We start from the raw sequence: 22,606 nt of genomic DNA, 5'->3' as shown, positions 1-22,606 counted from the left end.
TTCACACTTACTCCATCACTAACATCTACAATTAAAAAATGCCTACAGTCCCTTAAGACAACAAGCACTGCCCCAACCAACTTCCATCTGAACACCACAAACTCACCGCACATAGCCTTGTACATTCCATCTCAATTCTAATAAACTACTCTATCCAAGAAAAATACATCCTCACCTTATGGGAAAAAAAAAGTATATAATGCCCCCCATAAAGGTGTCTCATCAACTGACCTAACAAACTATAGACCAGTCCCCATTCTCTCACCCTTATCCACAATCTTAAAAAGATATGTTCACTCTCAGCTTAATGCATAGATTACTTCTTATAACCTCTGCACTCCTCATCACAGTACAACCACTGCCCTTCTAAGGTTCACAGATATGATAAAGCACAATAGAAATTAAGGTCTTGTATCCTCAGCCCTATTTCTGGATATATCCAAGGCAATAGAGATGGTCAGTCATCAAATTCTCCTAACTAAACTATCTTCCTATGGGATATCATCCTCCTCACTTAACCACTTTCTTAGTTACCTCACTTATAGGTCCCAAGCAGTGAAATGGCAAGATGATTTACCCACTTTCCTTCCTGTATCTGTCAGTGTCCCACAAGGCTACATTTAGGACCACTACTCTTTAACTTATTTATTAGTGATCTAAACACAGCAGCCAAAGAAGCCACCATAGTACAATATTCCAATATATGCAGGTAGGATACTAGCCATGTTCCAAACACTCACCCAGAAATAATTTGCCTCCATAGAAGATTAGCTAAACAGCTCACAAATCCTTCTGAATCCAAAAATATTTAAACCACTACTCTCTCTCCTCCGAAAAAACTACCTTTAATATACTGTCATTCAACAAGTCCAATATAGAACTGTTATCCCACACCAGATTATTAGATGTGATTATAGATTCCCACCTGAAATGTGATCTTTGCCTTCAGTAAGCCATAAAGAAAACACAGCCAAAGCTAGGCTGACTCTGTACAGTAAAACACCACCTTACTGACTCTGCTAGACAAAACATGGCCACTTCTTTTCTGCTCTCCCCCCTATTATATGCCTCTCCTATCCTAACCAATCTCATCTCCTCTCTATCAAACTAGAACAATGATATAATAAAACAGCTAACTTTACAACCAACCAACTATATAGAAAGCATCACTGCCTCTGTCTAAAACATCTAACTTCACAACCAACCAACTATATAGAAAGCATCACTGCCTCTGTCTAAAACAGCTAACTTCACAACCAACCAACTATATAGAAAGCATCACTGCCTCTGTCTAAAACATCTAACTTCACAACCAACCAACTATATAGAAAGCATCACTGCCTCTGTCTAAAACAGCTAACTTCACAGCCAACCAACTATATAGAAAGCATCACTGCCTCTGTCTAAAACAGCTAACTTCACAACCAACCAACTATATAGAAAGCATCACTGCCTCTGTCTAAAACAGTTAACTTCACAACCAACCAACTATATAGAAAGCATCACTGCCTCTGTCTAAAACAGCTAACTTCACAACCAACCAACTATATAGAAAGCATCACTGCCTCTGTCTAAAACAGCTAACTTCACAGCCAACCAACTATATAGAAAGCATCACTGCCTCTGTCTAAAACAGCTAACTTCACAACCAACCAACTATATAGAAAGCATCACTGCCTCTGTCTAAAACATCTAACTTCACAACCAACCAACTATATAGAAAGCATCACTGCCTCTGTCTAAAACAGCTAACTTCACAGCCAACCAACTATATAGAAAGCATCACTGCCTCTGTCTAAAACAGCTAACTTCACAACCAACCAACTATATAGAAAGCATCACTGCCTCTGTCTAAAACAGTTAACTTCACAACCAACCAACTATATAGAAAGCATCACTGCCTCTGTCTAAAACAGCTAACTTCACAACCAACCAACTATATAGAAAGCATCACTGCCTCTGTCTAAAACAGCTAACTTCACAGCCAACCAACTATATAGAAAGCATCACTGCCTCTGTCTAAAACAGCTAACTTCACAACCAACCAACTACATAGAAAGCATCACTGCCTCTGTCTAAAACATCTAACTTCACAACCAACCAACCAACTATATAGAAAGCATCACTGCCTCTGTCTAAAACAGCTAACTTCACAACCAACCAACTATATAGAAAGCATCACTGCCTCTGTCTAAAACAGCTAACTTCACAACCAACCAACTATATAGACAGCATCACTGCCTCTGTCTAAAACAGCTAACTTCACAACCAACCAACTATATAGAAAGCATCACTGCCTCTGTCTAAAACAGCTAACTTCACAGCCAACCAACTATATAGAAAGCATCACTGCCTCTGTCTAAAACAGCTAAAATGTCTCAAAATAAACAGTTTTCTACTGTAGTCACAATTAATTACAACCTTCAAACTACTGCAGGACCCTGGCAAATTTCCATCTCTTCACTACATCATTCAACGTGCTGCACTGACAAATCATTAATCTCCATTACTAAACTAAATAATAGTGCAGGATACATCCTGGATTCACACTGTATTGCTAAAAGCTGGAATGCCATCCCACTCCACTTAAAAACAATCTGCAACCTGAAAGACTTTAAATGTCACCTGAAGCAACACCTGATGGATAACTGTCTCTACACCTGCACCACCTTTGGTTAAGCTGCTAGTGATGTAGCTATATGACTTTGTGCCATGACTCTGCTGCACAAAACTTCCTTGTGGCTTCTGCCCTCTTTCCTTTCTTTGGGCTACTCTAACTCGTTATCTTGTCTTCCTTTGTCCTAGATTTTGAACAACTCAAGTATTCTTACGTAAAACCTGACAATCTATGCACACTGGTGATACTGCACTGCATGTACCTCTGTGCATCATATGCAGCCCATGTGACTTGTTTTTAAATTAAAGTGTTTGTAAATGATGTAACAATGTCAAGACTGTCTGAATAATGGAACTGCTGCTCATGAATGAAATTGACTGTTAATGATGAAGACTTGAGAAGGACAAGTAAAAACTCATGGACATTCAGAAGTCATATAGCTGAAACACTTGATGTCTTTAAAGGGTCATTTGCATATATCCCACGGGCCTCTATTACAGGAGGTTTAAGTGAAAACTTTAGCTTGGCTTGTTTTTTCTTGTAGCTTTTATTAATTAGTTTGTCTGTTTGACCTTTTTACTCTTTGGTTTGGATGGAAGTGTTATATCAGTATACCACTCCCAGATACAGAGTTATATAGGTATAACCCTCCCAGACACAGTGTTTATATAGATATAACACTCCCAGACACAGTGTCATATATGTGTAACACCCACAGACACAGTGTTTATATAGGTAAAACACTCCCAGACAAAGTGTTTACATAGGTATAACATTACCAGACACGGTGTCATGTAGGTATAACACTCCCAAACACAGTGTCATATAGGTATAACACTCCCTGATGCAGTGTCATACAAGTATGACACTCCCAGACACATTGTCTTATAGGTATAGTGCTCCCAGACACAGGGTTATATAGGTATAACCCTCCCAGACACAGTGTTTATATAGGTATAATACTCCCAGACACAGTATTTATATAGGTAGAATACTCACAGACACAGTGTCATATAGGCATAACACTCACAGACACAGGGTTATATAGGCAGAACACTCCCAGACACAGTGTCATACAAGTATGATACTCCCAGACACATTGTCATATAGGTATAACCCTCCCAGACACAGTGTTTATATAGGTACAACACTCCCAGACACAGTGTTTATATAGGTATAACACTCCCAGACACAGTGTTATATAGGTATTACCCTCTCAGACACAGTGTTATATAGGTATAACACTTCCAGACACATTGTCTTATAGGTATAACACTCCCAGACACAGGGTTATATAGGTATAACCCTCCCAGACACAGTGTTTATATAGGTATAACACTCCCAGACACAGTGTCATATAGGTATAACCCTCCCAGACACAGTGTTTATATAGGTATAACACTCCCAGACAAAGTGTCATATAGGTATAACCCTCCCAGACACAATGTTTATATAGGCATAACACTCCCAGACACAGTGTCATATAGGTATAACCCTCCCAGACACAGTATTTATATATGTATAACCCTCCCAGACACAGTGTTATATAGGTATACCCTTCCAGACACAGTGTTTATATAGGTATAACACTACCAGACACAGTGTTATATAGATATAACACTCCCAGACACAGTGTTTATATAGGTATAACACTCCCAGACACAGTGTTTATATAGGTATAGCACTCCCAGACACAGTGTTATATAGGTATTACCCTCCCAGAAACAGTGTTATATAGGTATAACACTCCCAGACACATTGTCTTATAGGTATAACACTCCCAGACACAGGGTTATATAGGTATAACCCTCCCAGACACGGTGTTTATATAGGTATAACCCTCCCAGACACAGTGTTTATATAGGTACAACACTCCCAGACACAGTGTTTATATAGGTATAACACTCCCAGACACAGTGTTATATAGGTATTACCCTCCTAGACACAGTGTTATATAGGTATAACACTCCCAGACACATTGTCTTATAGGTATAACACTCCCAGACACAGGGTTATATAGGTAAAACCCTCCCAGACACAGTGTTTATATAGGTATAACACTCCCAGACACAGTGTCATATAGGTATAACCCTCCCAGACACAGTGTTTATATAAGTATAACACTCCCAGACAAAGTGTCATATAGGTATAACCCTCCCAGACACAATGTTTATATAGGCATAGCACTCCCAGACACAGTGTCATATAGGTATAATCCTCCCAGACACAGTGTTTATATATGTATAATCCTCCCAGACACAGTGTTATATAGGTATACCCTTCCAGACACAGTGTTTATATAGGTATAACACTACCAGACACAGTGTTTATATAGATATAACACTACCAGACACAGTGTTATAAAGGTATAAGGGGAGATATCTACATGCTTATCACCGGTTAGACGAGAAGAGCTGGATAAAATTCAATCGGAACTGGTAATAATCAGAGGCGAAATTACCAGGCTACTAGAACTGATGACGCCTAGTAACATCGAGCATCCAGTGAAGAAACCCATAGCGAGGCTTGACGAGATGACGTCACCATGTTCGGAGGTTGAGGATGATAGCGTGGATGTAATACCTAATGGCCAGTGGGTAACGGAAGGATTTCCAACTCTTCAATCGGGCTGTAGACCGGATTACAAGCGTGCAGATGGAGAACAGAGCCAGTATTCGGGGTCCGATAAGGAAGAAAATACATCTGAGGAATTTTTCTATTTAAAACCCAAAAGGAAACCGCCAAACAGGACTTATTCTACAGTCGCTAGTAGAATGGAGGGGTCCAAGCAACAACAGGACTCCAGGGACATTCATAAACAAAGTAAGGAAGCCAATTTAGCGGGCATATCACATTTTAATAACATTGACAATTTTCTTAAGTCAACATTCGAGTTTGGAACATTAAATAGACAGAATGTAAGGGATGGAATACCTCGGGAGTCCAGCCCTAGCTTAAAAGATACAATCTATAATTTTGGTAAAAAGCTTACACAAATTAAGGCATTGCAAGTTGATAATTCATATCTGCGTAAATGTATAACCAGTAGTATTGTACCTATGGGCTTACGGTTTTTCAAACAGCCCATAGGAGTTGAGATGAATGATGAAAACATCCAGGTGTGTAATAAAATGTTCGACAGCTTTGGAATGCAGTTCATGGAGTTTATAATTATGTGCAATGACAATAAGATTAGCAAATTATTGCAGGATGTTGAAAAAATGAATATTGAAATTACACATGACTTAATATTTCCTCAATGGGAACAATTGTATAATAAACAGTATAGATATGCTGAAAATAGTAGTAAAAGAATATTTGATAGGAAATGTAAGAAATTTATTCGGGATACCGACCAGTATGCTAACTTTAAGGCCTATAGATGGAATTTTAGAAGTGATAATGAGCACAATAAAAGAACCAAATTATATACAGGTAGGAAAGATACATTTGAGGAGAGGGGGTATAGTAATGATTTTTTAGAGGAAGACTTCGGAAACAGGGGGAACTACAGAAGCGAAGTGAATCAAAGGTATTACGGGGGAACAACCATTGGAAGAGATAGGAAACAGTGAAACAGAAAACAGCATAGATGTAGAAGGGATACAAAGACAAGGTATAGTTAATATAAGGAAAGACTTCAAGATATACAACTATACATCCACTATTATTAGTAAGGAACATTTTTTAGTGTTCTCTAAGGGTATGAAATTCATACCACAAGGACAATTTGATTTCGTGGATGCATTAGTGGAATTAAAGCTGTATACTAGGAAGCTCAATTTGGGCCTATTTTTTCAGGATAAAACTAGAGCAGATGTAGTCCCCACAGTTTTAAAGAAAAAAAGTAAATTCATTCCCCCTATGCACAACACTATAGCAACATTTGAGAAAGTTGTAAGTAAACAAATATATCAGCTTAAGAATAAAAGTTATAAGGAAGGAAATTTTTGTTATTGGAAAAATATGCTTGATAAAATATTGGAACAATTGCAAGCTGCTAACATCAAGATTCTAATACCTGATAAAGGTGGTGGAATCGTATTAATCGAAACATCTAGATATAATGAAAAAATATTTGAAATTTTGAATAATGTAGAGCAATATGAGAGGTCTTCCTTGAACCAGGTCAATATTTCACATAGACGTATAGATTTGTATTTGGAAGAGTATTTACTGGATGAAAGAATAGATCAGGTATTATATGATTTTTTAAAGGTGCAATATCCCTTATTAGCCACTATCAATGGCATACCTAAAGTACATAAAGATATAGTTGACCCGCCACTTAGGCCAATAATTGCAGGGACCTATAGTAAAACTTTTCCATACGGGAAGGTTATTGATCAATGGTTAAAGAATATATATATGAATATTAATCATATTATAAAGGACTCTTGGGAGTTCTTAGGGAAATTTACCCAAAATATATGGAATTCAGAACTTATTTTTGCTACAGTAGATATTAAGGACTTATTTTCATGTATACCCAAAGAGGATGGAATAAACAGGTTTATGAAGAGTGTTAACATCTATAGTAAGTTGGGTGAAGACAAAAAAGAACTCATTAATGAGTTCATTAATATAGTATTGGACAACAATTTCATATATTTTGATGGGGAATACTATAAGCAGAACAATGGAGTAGCAATGGGGGCAGCTTGTGCCCCCATTTTTGCCAATCTTGTACTGTTAGATTGGGAAAGTGAATTTGTGTTTAGTTCACCCTGGTATAAATATATGATATTGTATGTCCGATATTTGGACGACATTTTTATTCTATGGAAAGGCAAAAAGGAAGAATACATCCAATTTGTAGAATATATAAATAGTACAACAAATTATTTAAGATTTACACATAATTTTGACCATAAGGGTATTAATTTTTTGGATTCTTATATATTTTCTGATGGAATACAGTTTCAATCCAAAATATTTAGAAAGGAAACCTTTTGTAATAGTTACCTTAATTATAGTAGCAACCACCCGTATGCTCAGAAGAAAAGCATTATTAAAGGACAATCGATTAGAGTGGCTAGGATGACTACTGTAAAGGAAGATTTTCTTAAGGAGATGAATTTTTTGAAAAAACTATTTTTGGATAGAGGATATCCAGAAACTTTAGTGCAGGATGTCACCATGTATATTATCAAAGAGTGGAGAAAAATACACACCGGTCTTGGGCACAGGACCATCACCGAAGCAGACAGTGCAAAATGGTCAAAACTTTCAAAGGGCATGTATTGTAAAGTTTGGCAAACAGGCTGGTGAAATTAAACGGATTATTGATAATAACTGGAATATTATCACCAGTGATGATAATATTAATGAACGACTGGGGACTAAGCCCTTGTTTGTATACAAAACTGATTACAACATAAAGAGAATATTTGAATTAAGATCTTATAGGAATAATAAACAAATGCATATAGGTAAGCAAGGGACCACCAAATGTGGACATTGCAACCAGTGTAGTAATATTATAGACAAGGATAGTGTAGTACTTAATAACATTCTAAGAAGTAAGATTAGGTTTAGTAAAGGGAATTGCCAAACACAGCATTTGATATACATGGCAATATGTTCCTCCTGTCAACACTTTTATGTGGGTAAAACTGACAGGAGATTAAAGGAGAGAATATATGACCATTTGTATTGTATACGCAAAAAAGACACTAACAATGCCTTGTATAGGCATTTAAATAACAGCTCGGACTGCACAGGTTTTCTGTTTGGTATTTTGGAAGTAGTTAAGCAGAATCCCAGGGGAGGTGACATTAAGGCACAAGTTTCAGAAAAGGAAATCAAGTGGCAAATTAGGTTAAATGCAGCGGCACCTCCAGGCCTGAATGATTGTATACCTACCAAACCTCTCATAAGAGATTAGTATTCATATTTTATGTGTTATGTAATAGATGTTTTTTAACAAACAATATAGGCAGTATATTCAATAAGTATAAAATATATTAATGTTATGCAATCAATTTTATATGCTGCAGATGTTGTGTATATATATATAATTAATGTGTTACACTAACAACATATGTATCAAGTAATATCAAGGTTTTAAATGGAAGTATGAATTTTGAACAGTGGTTTTTATCACATTTTATAATATCAAGTAGTGTATAGGTAGCAGTTTTTAAATATATGTAACTAGTTATGTGTGAATAAAAATGATGTAAGGTTGGATATTTTAATACAGGTAGTACTATATGTTAGTGTATTTTATAATAACATACTATTATAAGGATAGATTATATTTAAGGAAGTGATGCAAGTATTTGATTAAATAACTGTGTCTTTAAGTTAGCAATAACTTTTAATTGATCAATTGTGATTTTTTGGCGGTTTTTCTGGTATAAATAGATTTGTTTAAAGCTTATTAAGTGTTCTGATGAAGTCTACGAGTGCGTAGATGAAAGCGCTTAACCTGCTGTTTTTTATGTGATACAATAAAAGAAAATTGGATCGTGACTGCTTCACTAGAACTTTTTCGTGGTTTTTTGGAGACTTGTACTGTTGTGAGTTCTAGTGTTTCCTTGTTGTAAAGGTATAACCCTCCTTGACACAGTGTTATATAGGTATAACCCTCCCTGACACAGTGTTTTTATAGGTATAACCCTCCCTGATGCAGGGTCATACAAGTATAACACTCCCAGACAAAGTGTCATATACGTATAACACTCCCAGACACAGTGTTATATAGGTATAACCCTCCCTGATGCAGTGTCATACAAGTATGACACTCCCAGACACATTGCCTTATAGGTATAACACTCCCAGACACAGTGTCATATAGGTATAACCCTACCTGATGCAGTGTCATACAAGTATGACTCTCCCAGACACACTGTCATATAGGTATAACACTCCCAGACACAGTGTTTATATAGGTATAACACTCCCAGACACAGTTTTATATAGGTATAACCCTCACAGACACATCATCCTATAGGTATAACCCTCCCTGATGCAGTGTCATACAAGTATGACACTCCCAGGCACATTGTCATATAGGTATAACACACCCAGACAAAGTGTCATACAAGTATGACACTCCCAGACACATTGTCATATAGGTATAACACTCCCTGATACAGTGTCATACAAGTATGACACTCCCTGACACAGTGACATATAGGTATAACACTCCCTGATGCAGTGTCATACAAGTATGACACTCCCAGACACAGTATCATATAGGTATAACCCTCACTGATGCAGTGTCATACAAGTATGACACTTTCAGACACATTGTCATATAGGTATAACACTCCCAGACACAGTGTTATATAGGTATAACCCTCGCAGACACAGCGTCATATAGGCATAGCCCTCCCTGATGCAGTGTCATACAAGTATGACACTCCCAGGCACATTGCTTATATAGGTGTAACACTCTCAGACACAGTGTCATATAGGTGTGACACTCCCACACACAGTGTCATATACGTATAACACTCCCAGACACAGTGTTTATATAGGTGTAACACTCTCAGACACAGTGTCATATAGGTATGACACTCCCAGACACAGTGTCATATAGGTGTAACACCCCCAGACACAGTGTTTATATACGTATAACACTACCAGACACAGTGTCATATAGGTATACCACTCCCAGACACCATGTTTATATCGGTGTAACACTCACAGACATAGTGGCATATAGGTATAGCAATCCAGATACAGCATATTATAGGTATAACACTCCCAGACACAGCATATTGTAGGTATAACACTTCTAGACACAGCGTCATATAGGTATAAGATTCCTAGACACGGTGTTGTATAGGAACACCACTCGCAGACACAGTGTTTATATAGGTACAACACTCTCAGACACAGTGTCATATAGGTATAACACTCCCAGACACGCTGTTATTTAGGTGTAACACTCCCAGTCACACCGTCATATAGGTATAAAACTCCCAGACACAGTGTTATATAGGAATATCAAAAGTAAAAATTTAATTGGTAAGAAAATCATGTAGGACAGGATCTAGTTCACATGGCAACAGGGGTCTGAATTTGTCTAAAGAGTAAGAGAGGTAAATGTTCCTAAATGGAGGATACACTGAAATGTAGTCCAACTGAGTAATGCTGTTAGATGGTTTCAATAATAAGTTAAGCATGGGTGGTGCAATTATGAAGGGCTTTATTATAAAGTGAGGCCGAATCATTCGAAGTAGACAGATGCCTCAGTAGAAATAAACAGAAGGCTGTATCAGTACTACCACCTGACGGTACGGGACTGGATTGTAATACATTAATGACTTTTGTGAAGAAGCTGATTCCCCATAAGCTAATAAAGTTGTAGCTGTTAGGGAGTTTTAGACAAAGACTAGAATGGAGCCATCAGTTATGGCACTGCTTAGAAGTCTGGACCTTAATTGGAATTTCCAGGTGCATAATGTTTACTCGTTGTTACAAAGAGAGAATTAAAAGTGAAGTTCCCATTGACAACAAAAAATGGTTAGTATATGAGAGCTAGACATGCCTGTAAAGAATCTGACTTAGTGTAGTATATGAGAGACAGACATGTCTGTAAAGAATCTGACTGGTGTAGTATATGAGAGCTAGACATGTCTGTAAAGAATCTGACTGGTGTAGTATATGAGAGATAGACATGTCTGTAAAGAATCTGACTGGAGTAGTATATGAGAGCTAGACATGCCTGTAAAGAATCTGACTGGTGTAGTATATGAGAGCTAGACATGTCTGTAAAGAATCTGACTGGTGCAGTATATGAGAGACAGACATGTCTGTAAAGAATCTGACTGGTGTAGTATATGAGAGATAGACATGTCTGTAAAGAATCTGACTGGTGTTGTATATGAGAGCTAGACATGTCTGTAAAGAATCTGACTGGTGTAGTATATGAGAGACAGACATGTCTGTAAAGAATCTGACTGGTGTAGTATATGAGAGACAGACATGTCTGTAAAGAATCTGACTGGAGTAGTATATGAGAGCTAGACATGTCTGTAAAGAATCTGACTGGTGTAGTATATGAGAGCTAGACATGTCTGTAAAGAATCTGACTGGTGCAGTATATGAGAGACAGAAATGTCTGTAAAGAATCTGACTGGTGTAGTATATGAGAGACAGACATGTCTGTAAAGAATCTGACTGGAGTAGTATATGAGAGCTAGACATGTCTGTAAAGAATCTGACTGGTGTAGTATATGAGAGACAGACATGTCTGTAAAGAATCTGACTGGTGTATATGAGAGACAGACATGTCTGTAAAGAATCTGACTGGTGTAGTATATGAGAGACAGACATGTCTGTAAAAAATCTTATTGGTATAGTATATGAGAGATAGACATGTCTGTAAAGAATCTGACTGGTGTAGTATATGAGAGACAGACATGTCTGCAAAGAATCTGATAGGTGTAGTATATGAGAGACAGACATGTCTGTAAAGAATCTGACTGGTGTAGTATATGAGAGACAGACATGTCTGTAAACAATCTGACTGGTGTACTATATGAGAGACAGACATGTCTGTAAGAATCTGACTGGTGTCGTATATGAGAGACAGACATGTCTGTAAAGAATCTGACTGGTGTAGTATATGAGAGACAGACATGTCTGTAAAGAATCTTATTGGCATAATATATGAGATACAGACATGTCTGTAAAGAATCTGACTGGTGTATATGAGAGACAGACATGTCTGTAAAGAATCTGACTGGTGTATATGAGAGACAGACATGTCTGTAAAGAATCTGACTGGTGTAGTATATGAGAGACAGACATGTCTGTAAAGAATCTTATTGGTATAGTATATGAGAGATAGACATGTCTGTAAAGAATCTGACTGGTGTAGTATATGAGAGACAGACATGTCTGCAAAGAATCTGATAGGTGTAGTATATGAGAGACAAACATGTCTGTAAAGAATCTGACTGGTGTAGTATATGAGAGACAGACATGTCTGTAAATAATCTGACTGATGTCGTATATGAGAGACAGACATGTCTGTAAAGAATCTGACTGGTGTAGTATATGAGAGACATACATGTCTGTAAATAATCTGACTGGTGTACTATATGAGAGACAGACATGTCTGTAAAGAATCTGAGAGACAGACATGTCTGTAAAGAATCTGACTGGTGTAGTATATGAGAGGCAGCCATGTCTGCAAAGAATCTGACTGGTGTTGTATATGAAAGACAGATATGTCTGTAAAGAATCTGACTGGTGTAGTATATGAGAGACAAACATGTCTGTAAAGAATCTGACTGGTGTAGTATATGAGAGACAGACATGTCTGTAAAGAATCTGACTGGTGTAGTATATGAGAGACAGACATGTCTGTAAAGAATCTGACTGGTGTACTATATGAGAGACAGACATGTCTGTAAGAATCTGACTGGTGTACTATATGAGAGACAGACATGTCTGTAAGAATCTGACTGGTGTACTATATGAGAGACAGACATGTCTGTAAAGAATCTGACTGGTGTACTATATGAGAGACAGACATGTCTGTAAAGAATCTGACTGGTGTAGTATATGAGAGACAGACATGTCTGTAAAGAATCTTATTGGTATAGTATATGAGAGACAGACATGTCTGTAAAGAATCTGACTGGTGTAGTATATGAGAGACAGACATGTCTGTAAAGAATCTGACTGGTGTACTATATGAGAGACAGACATGTCTGTATAGAATCTGACTGGTGAAAATGTTTTCATACATGAAGAAGATACTTCTTCCCTAGTCTGGATCATTAAGATACTAGAAAAGCATACTGGCAATAGTTTCAGAGGTTTATCGATATCATCAGTCCATTACATGTCTGCTTAACGGCAAGTTAATGAGGCATAAAAAAAAACTAGAAATGTAGAAAACATATGTGAAAAGATATAGGTAGTTCGAAGGAATCTGTTCAAGCTCATTTTATTCGGTTGTTTTACCCTGTAAAAAACATTTTGCTGAAATACATTTGTAAATTATTCTTTTACCTCTGAAAAGATTGAATAGTGGTATAATGAATGAACAGACAGATGGATGTGGTGTAGAGAAAGGATATAAAACTGACACCGTATTCTAATTTTGTGTCTTACAGTGGCACCTGAAAGAGTGAGAAAGGTTTTTGTGGAAAGGGCTGGAGTGGAACTGAAATACATTTTTTTTTTTTGTATCTGTAGATGACAAGTTGCCCACATAACAGATTACTTTGTTGGTTGTTTCCTTCTCTGGCAATTATAAGTAGATTCTGGAGAATGCATGAGGTGCTTACAAAGAAGCCAATGGAAATGGAGATTTCTGCATTTACATATGCAAAGTATAATAGGGATATGGAAAGGAGTAGACGTAAAAGGTACATTGGCATAGTGAAAACTGATGAAAGATGTATTAAAATAATGTTATTTTAATACATCTTGCACTGGTTTTCTAGTCTGTGTACTTCATACCTTTGGTGTTTTAGATGTAAAAGGTGATAGCATAAATGGATACTCTCACACTTGGGAAAGACCATCAAGATTGGGGATGCAAGGATTTAATGCTTAATTAGACAAGCTGCAAGGTCATATTATGTGTGATCTTGCCCCCATTTGTGAATCTATAATGTTTCTATTAGACTTAGAAGTACTGATGCCCCTACAGTTGAGAAGCCTGGAAAACAAGAAGGAGTTTTAAAGAAGGCATTGCACAGAAGAAAATTCAAATGGCTAGGTTTTATCTCATGTTATAGAAGGTGAGGATGATTCAAGATTTGATTATTTCAATTGTGAGTGTATAAATATTGTATTTATGAGTAGCAGCTTTTAGAATCCCTTCTCGATATATTGGCTATAAAATCTAATTTAAAAAAGTAATACAATTAGTTTATTAACTGATTACTTTTTCTAAAATACATAAAACAGATCAATGTTAAGAAGATCATAAGTACAGTGTAAATCAGCAAATCTCATTACAGGAGTGATGTTTAACTTTAAAATTCAAATGGTAAAACACTTCTAGTTGTTACAGACAGAGTGAGAGTCAGGGAGAAGGAGCAACGGTAATTAGACAGGCCATAGTTTCTTGAAGTAGACTGAGACACCAGAGAGGAACAGAGGCAAAATATCCTCCATAGTTTCTTTAAAAAGTTTACTTCATACATACAAAGAAAAAAACTAAAAATAAATAAATGGTACAGCACTGTAACAGCTACCTTTACTGGCTGCAGTAAGTTATATAGCCAGCAGATTATTCTGGAAAGTTTTAATTAAAACACAGTATGTTATGAGTGACTCATCAATTACAGTATAAAAACTTGTACAATTCCACACACACAGACACCCACAAACATTTATTCCTAAATATAATCATAATATTAAACTTAATTGAGGAATTTATTTCTTTTTATACAACAAAGACTTTCAAAAGTGAAACCCATTTCCAGATGAGAGCTGAAATTGAAAGGAAGTTAAATAGGTTTTACAGGACCACACATTATACAGTCAGGAGTTATAAGATTAAAGTTCGGGTCTCCAAGTTGTTGGCTTTGATTCCTAATCAACAATGTTATACTACCTTCCTAAATAACACACACAGATCAGAACAAAGGAAATAATTACCAAAGCTCTTTTGAAGTCTGTGATATAACCTTCTTGCACCAGATGACTTCTGCTGTTTCATGATGGTGTGGTGTGACTCACTGCGGGAGCTTCTGAGACACACAGCAGAGCATGACCGAAGTGTAGGTTTCCTGTCCATTACACAGACACTTCCTGTGAAGAGCAAAGCTGGTTCAAGCGATGGAAAGCAGCCAGTGAGTGACTCTGTATTTATTTAACTTTACAGAGAGACTACCTGTACTATTCAGCAAAATAAAGTGCTGTGTCTGTGTGTCTGAGCATCTTTGTTGCTTTGGTGTCAGCTTAGTTTTTAGTGAATCAATGAAAGTTAGATTTAAAAAAATGTGCCAAATGCAGTGAAATATGGTATGATAGCATGTTTGGCTAAAGTTCTATAAATATTACACATTTTGATTTTTTTTTTGTTTTGATCCCCTCGGACCTCATTGCTACTAGCCTGGCCCCTCCCCCCCAGTACCCAATGTCCAGGATAGGCCTACCAACCTCGCTCCAACCCTCCAGGACTTATTCCGCGCTTTGCTGTGGCCAGTCGTGGATCTCCTGAGGACTTGGCTCTTGTGCTTCTGTCTGGAGAGATTTTTTATGACCTACCCAGTTCCTTTCCCCACCCCACCCCCCACACTCATTGATTACATCTAACAGCAATTCCCCTGTCTGGACTATAACTCCCCTTAGCAAACATACCCCACGAGTGTCCTCTCACTTGGGATGAGCATCCCCTTCTCTTTCCTGCTTCTCTGTCAGTCACCCAAGGCACTAACTGAACCTGGGTCTGCTGGGCCGTAGTTAGGGTTTTATCCCTCTATGCTACCACAGCAGCTTACACATTTTGATTTTGCACTTAATTTAGGTATACTATATCTATAACCTATACGTGAGATGCTTTTTAGCTATAAATATTTAGAGGGTTATTCATAAAACATATAGCATTATGTGAAATAGCAGGATGTCTGGGGACAATTCAGAAACACAAGTAGCGTGACTGTGCTACAGGAAAAATAATGCAGTATTCATGGTATGGAAATGACTGTGTAATGCCATGTAAATTAGTGTAGTCATGTTAATGAGGCTAATCAGGTATGTAAATGAGGAAATGAAAATGGCAAAATAATTTGGAGGCATTTAAGTATAAAGCAAACAGCCACATTACTCAACTACTTTGAATGTCAGAATTTCTCAGTGTACAGGAGCTTAACTCAAGCTGCGATGCTAGGAGTAGGGACAGCGATTGTTAGCAGCCATAACCCAGAATAAAAATGACGCAAGTATTAACATATCCAGGCTAAATACTGCACTGCACTGATTGGCCAAATAGTGCTTCAGTCATTACATTACCCACACATCTGAGGAGTGGAAAGAACACACTCATCATCACCATCATTTGCACAGATTGGGTGGGGCACAGTAACAAGTGACAGCAATATTACTATAGTAGCAAGGGTTAAGAGAGCTAGATGTGGTAGCTACGTAGGTGGGCAGCAGGTCAGATTAAGTCAGGGACAACATCCCCAGTCTAGTTTTCCATCTCATGAGCATTGACCATCTGTACCATGTGTACCATGTGAGCAGTGTTAAGGCTGACTGCAACCCGCATGAAGGATGGTGTAGCACTACAGGAACCCTAATGTGGCTCCTCACATAGATGGACAATAGATGGACAGTATACATAAACCTGCAGAGAGCCACAAATAAGTGTGACCTTCAGAAGACTAACCAAGGGAAGGGATGGTGAGGAACATGAGAAACTAGAGCGATTGGCCCAATTGGGTATACAAGGCAGTGAAGTCAGATGACCATTGCCCACAACTGTGGGATTGGTTATGCATTAATATGGTTGCTGCTATGGTCAGGGTTGGCATGACACATTCTCCAGAGTACTGTATACCATCTGTATAAACCTGGCCTCTAACCATCTGCCACGCATCTGGGCCCTTGCACATTCACAGTGCACATTTGTCTTTATCCTCATGGGTGCACTAAAAATTTCACATGAGCTACCAAGGACCACAGCAAGCATATTTGTTAGATGCCATGTCACTCTGCATGTGCTGTAGTGGTTACAAACCATCACACAAGCCATACAACACACATGCCTTCACTGCCATGATGTGTGTCACAGTTGCTGTGTGCATGGATCACTGACCTACACATCCACTAATTGATGACAAGTGTGGCACCAGGTCAGGAAAACACTGGGAGCCATAAAGCAAATGGCCTACAACATGCGTCTCCCATAAGGTGGATGTGCACATGTCAAAGGCAGTGTGACTGCGACCTACCATCCTTGGTGATGACTCCTGTATAGCTGAGTGGGGCCCACGACATGATATAAAGTTCCTCATACAGGTAATGATAAAGGTTTGCAGCGCCCCTCCATTGTCGCCATACATGTGGGTGCTATGTGCTTGCTCTTCAATATTTTCGATGCTGACACACCACTGTCATTTGGCTGTGACATGTGCATACTGCCATGGATTGTCAGGCACTGCTGAGCTGCTGACCTTAAGCATGTGCCAACTTGTTTTATAGGACCCACCACCAGTGAAACCTATGAAAGCATAAAGATAACATACCTGTGGCAGTCCTGGAACATATACCTCACTCCCTCAGTCTGTGGTTCCCAGACTTGTACGTGCCAGTTATGTCAATAACGCATGGGCACATACATACCTTGGGGTGCAGATTGTCATAGCTGTAGTCCCTATATACCCGGAAAATAAATATACATAGCTGTTCTACTGAATAACCTCTTAACACATGTGGGTCAGCATGCAGCTGGAAATGTATATGCAAATACTAACCTGTGTATTCCTTACAAACACTCTGCAATCTAAGTCCCAAAACAAACCATCACCATGTATGAAGGCTTGCCCAACTGCCATGAACAGGGTTACCAGGGGCTCTTCCACTAGTGTGAGATACTTCTGTGTTGGTAGTCAACCACCTCTGAGGTGCCTTTCCTTGGCAGTGTTTTGGGCTTTGGTCTTAGCATTTAATATCATATTGGTGACCCTGTGAATCACCTGCATTACTGCCCTATTATGGCCACCCACAGCACTGAGTCTTGTACTACCTCCTCCAATACTTGGTCCTGAAAAGTCTTTTCAAGGATGTACATGTTGTGTGCAAGCAGAGCTTGCAGTAACACAAGTGTATCCTAGGTGGCGTATTTTTCCAGCCATTGCCATTCACTTGGGCCCATGACAAAACATGCACTGGGTGGCACTGAGCAGCTATAAAAGCTTTCTCTTCTCTCAGGGGTAAGGGACACAGTTTCAGCTGGGATGGCGATCCTCTAATAGGGACTGGAGGTCATGTCCTAAATAAACATAACAGGTAAACAGACATCACCAGTGGCTATATGAACCGAAGTATGGATCTGCTCAGATGACAATACTTGTCACAAATCTGGGCAGGTCACAAAAAGTTAGGGCATAACCATAACTCACCCCAAACAACTCATCTACAGCATGATGGCACTCAAATCTGATGCAAAACTCACCACTAAATGAGGAAACAAGTACAGATAATGCACCTGGTGGATCAGGAGCATACCTAAGGTTAGTGGTGGGAGGAGCCAGCAAAGAGCATTCTGTATATGTTATACCCCCACAACTGAGGATTTATCATTTTTATTTTGGCCGTCCACTCTCTGACCTCTGATAGGGGGTCCATCATTCACTTTACTGCTCTTTCTTTGTACAGGGTAACATCCTGTTATTAAACTTCATGTACGATGCAGAGCAGCGCCCTGGACACGCCTCACTTCTCAGACTCACAATGCGTAGTGCGAATTGAAAAACACAGTGAAAGCCCTCCCTAGTAACTTAACTGACTGACAGCTGTCTGCTGTCATATTTATATTGCACAATGCAATGTAACGATTCACCGATGTGGGTGCATGTATGTGTGATCACCTGGGCTACACCACCACCTAACACAGCAACACAGCAAAGCAAATCTTCTGGAGCTAGAGCTTCTCCTTCTTCATCATTTCCCCATTCAGCAGCAGATTAACCCAGAGACAAGGATATATATTTGATATTCAGTGCTAATGTTTGTTACTGTTACTGTTATTTTACATTTACAAACAAACAACAGGGCAGTGACTTTCAAAACAAACAACAGCTGCTCTATCTAGTGTCTTTTTTTTTTTTTTTTGGCTTTCTTCCGTAACTCTTACTGGTAGGCTTGAAAAAAAATCATAAGCGTAAATTGTCCGACTTTGTGATGAGAGGATGCTAATACTTTAACTGAATGATTAGTAGTTTTAGTAGTAGTTTTATTTGCAGTGTGGTTATTTGCAGAGTTTGAGAGCTGAATGTCGTGTGGTGTGTGTAAAAAAATCCGTGCAAAGAAATGGGCTTTTTTTTTGAGTTGTTGGAAATAAATATGTTTTTTTACTTTTTCTTCTACAGGGGGATGGGTGATGGATGATGCAGGCAGGCAGCAGCTAGGGGCTTGATGACATCAGATGTGTGTATACATTGTAGCCTAGCCTTTTTGCATATGCATTGTCTCTCTTGTTTGCTTGCTTTTTTTTGTAGCAGGCCTTCCACACCACCTGTCTGATACCGTAATAGTTTTATTATTGAAAGTGGGTATAGGTAAGCGATCCATATTATGGAACACGCTAAAGCTGCATTGGTACCATGAGAGTACTCACATGGGGGATTACCAACTTCATTTCACAACATTACAATCAGCTGACATTATAATTCTCTATTCCCCCTTATTTATGACATGAGTATATGTCTGCACCCCTCACCCCTACCACAATCTTGAATTGGCACAGAGGCAGGATAAAAGCCTCACTCTCACCTGAAAAAATGAGTCATAAATTACCCATTATTCATGTTACGATTTAAAAAAAATGTTTCTGTTTATATCGATCAGTATTAAATATACAGATTTACACAATGCTTGCAAACTTTGTTAGTGCAATTCTATGACAGAATTTTTTTTATGACATTTGAAATTGTAATACAGATAAAGTCAATGTTAGACTCTTTGGAATTCAACATTATCTGAATTACTGACACAGTAAGTTAACCCCTGTGCAGAAGTACTAGTCAAAGATACCTAGGCATGCTACCTTGCCAGACCTTCAAATTTACATTACAGACTCAGAGGAGAAGGTAACAGTGTTTTGCATTTCACCTGGTATTTTACAGAATGAAGATAGCTGTGCTAAAAACAGTGTCATTGCATCATTTTATGTTAAAAAATCATTATGTCTATATCTGAAATGATTCATAGTGGAGTTTCCAAATTGGGCTGCCTTCAAATGATTTAAACACAAAAAGAAATACACAGGCAGTAAAAGAATGGCCCAAATGGTTATCAGGTGTGATGCTTTCACTACATCTAATCTAATCTAATTATATACAACACCCAACTTAAGTGTTTAAAGCCACACCATTAATACAAATAGTAAAAATGCATTTCAGAAGAAAAATAAATTGTTTAACCTACAGCTAAAATGTTCCAAGCATTGGTTTTCCAAAACTGATGTAAAAAATTGCATTAAAGAAATACTTTGCATTCATTTCTATGTGGACATTCTGGCAATGTGTATTCGTATCACATTTCTAACTAGACCTAAGCTAAAGCACAAACAGTTCAAAACACTGCAGCATTTATCAGTGAAGCTACTTATTAATACTTGTGCACATGCACACCTCCTTCTTGTTTATTGTGAGTGTAGGTGTAGCTAAATACAACACCTTTTAAAAACTCTATGAAGGTTTTCAGAAAGATTTGCAACACTGAAACACAGTGCTAAATATCAAAGATGTAGAGTGATGTTCCATTGTGCTGCTAAGGTATGTATTAACATGAGCGTAACACTGGCATTCTGGGAAAAGGTCATCATATTAAATTACAACAGCCACATTATTGACAGTAGTCATGCTAATGAGTGGTAGTGAAGTGATGATGCTATGGATGGTCATGTGACCACCTTTTTAGACAGAGTAAGGTGGCATTAGCCACAGCACAGGCACTGCGATCGGGCCACAGAGAGTTAGCATTCCAAAGTTCCAACTCAGTTCCTCGTGTAAATGGGAGTGAAAGGGTAAGATAGAAAAGGCAGAAACAGGGCAAAACTGAGCACAGGAGCACACACAAGGGTAACTTGTAGGAAGCACAGGTAGCGGGAGGAAGAGTGTATTTTTTGTGGGGCAGATGTCGACTTTATTGTTAGAAGGAAGAAGGATAGTTGCAGATGGTAGCAAGGAGTTTTTGTAAGAAGGAAGGAGGGAGTAGGGAAGGAAGCAGGTGCAGACAGACAAACATAAAATAGAAACAGAGACAGACAACAGTGGTATGGACACAAAAGGAAAGGGCAAAAATGAAGGGATGCTGTGAGATGGACAGAGGGAGGACCTCTGGTGTTGGGAAGGATTGGACTACAAACAGGGCATAGGGAGTGACACATAAGGAAGAGGAATACTATGACAGAGAATAGGCAGTGTACAGAGGGTCTGTCTGAGCAGCCCAGAACAGAACCTACCCAAACACCTGTCACCTCCTCCATGTTCCCAGTGCAGAATACTAGCTGCCAGCATACTGCAGACATAAACATCTACTGCACCTCATGCTGGGTTACCAAAAAGGACTCCCCTCATAGATGAGGGCCCCCTCCTGAGAAGTGGCCATGGAGGCCATCAGCAAGACCTCCAAGGTGCCTAAAGCAGGGTAAACTTCATCCCTCTGCTGAAAGGCATGCCTGACAACTGGTAGTGACCCAACAGTAGACACACTGGTAGACTCGGGTGGTTATTACAGCTCCACATGTTATACCTCAGCTGAACCTATAGAGGGAGGAGCCAAAACAGAAAGAGAAAACTAGAGCACATTAGTATCCATGTGAATGGCAAATAGGATTTTAATTGTACACAACCGAAATGAACATAGTATACGTACCCTGCATCCTGTCAGACCTTCTTATTCAGGTCTCTCAGAGGAAAGTGAGCTCTTTGGCTTATAAAACAAAATAGAAACTATTCAGTATAACATGCTCCTATGAAGAGAGGGCAAAGAAACCAACAGACAATAGCTGGAAAGTACATTGCACAAACCTATACACACTGTTTACTGTGAAATGTTGGCTCAATGACCCTAACTGCTGCCTCCCACTGGCACAGCAGGTTTTGGTTGTGCTTTCGTAGGTAGCTATAGCAATATCTGCACTGCCCACTAGAGTAATCGATGCCAGTGACATCACAAGCTGGTGCCAGGCATCTGACTTATATATGTGTCTATCATTACAGCCTAGCAGGTGACCCTGATAGGCCCTCTTTGGCAAATACAAAAAGCTCTTACTCTAACAGCTGTACAGGCTGGGATCCTGCTGTACTCACCAATCTCATGAAGAAATCATAT

This window comes from Protopterus annectens, chromosome 9.part0 (assembly GCF_019279795.1).
Source record: "Protopterus annectens isolate FY-2018-M chromosome 9.part0, PAN1.0, whole genome shotgun sequence".
In the NCBI taxonomy this organism is placed as follows: Eukaryota; Metazoa; Chordata; order Ceratodontiformes; family Protopteridae; genus Protopterus; species Protopterus annectens.
The sequence above is the reverse complement of the archived record's forward strand: the minus strand, read 5'-3'. Positions refer to the sequence as shown.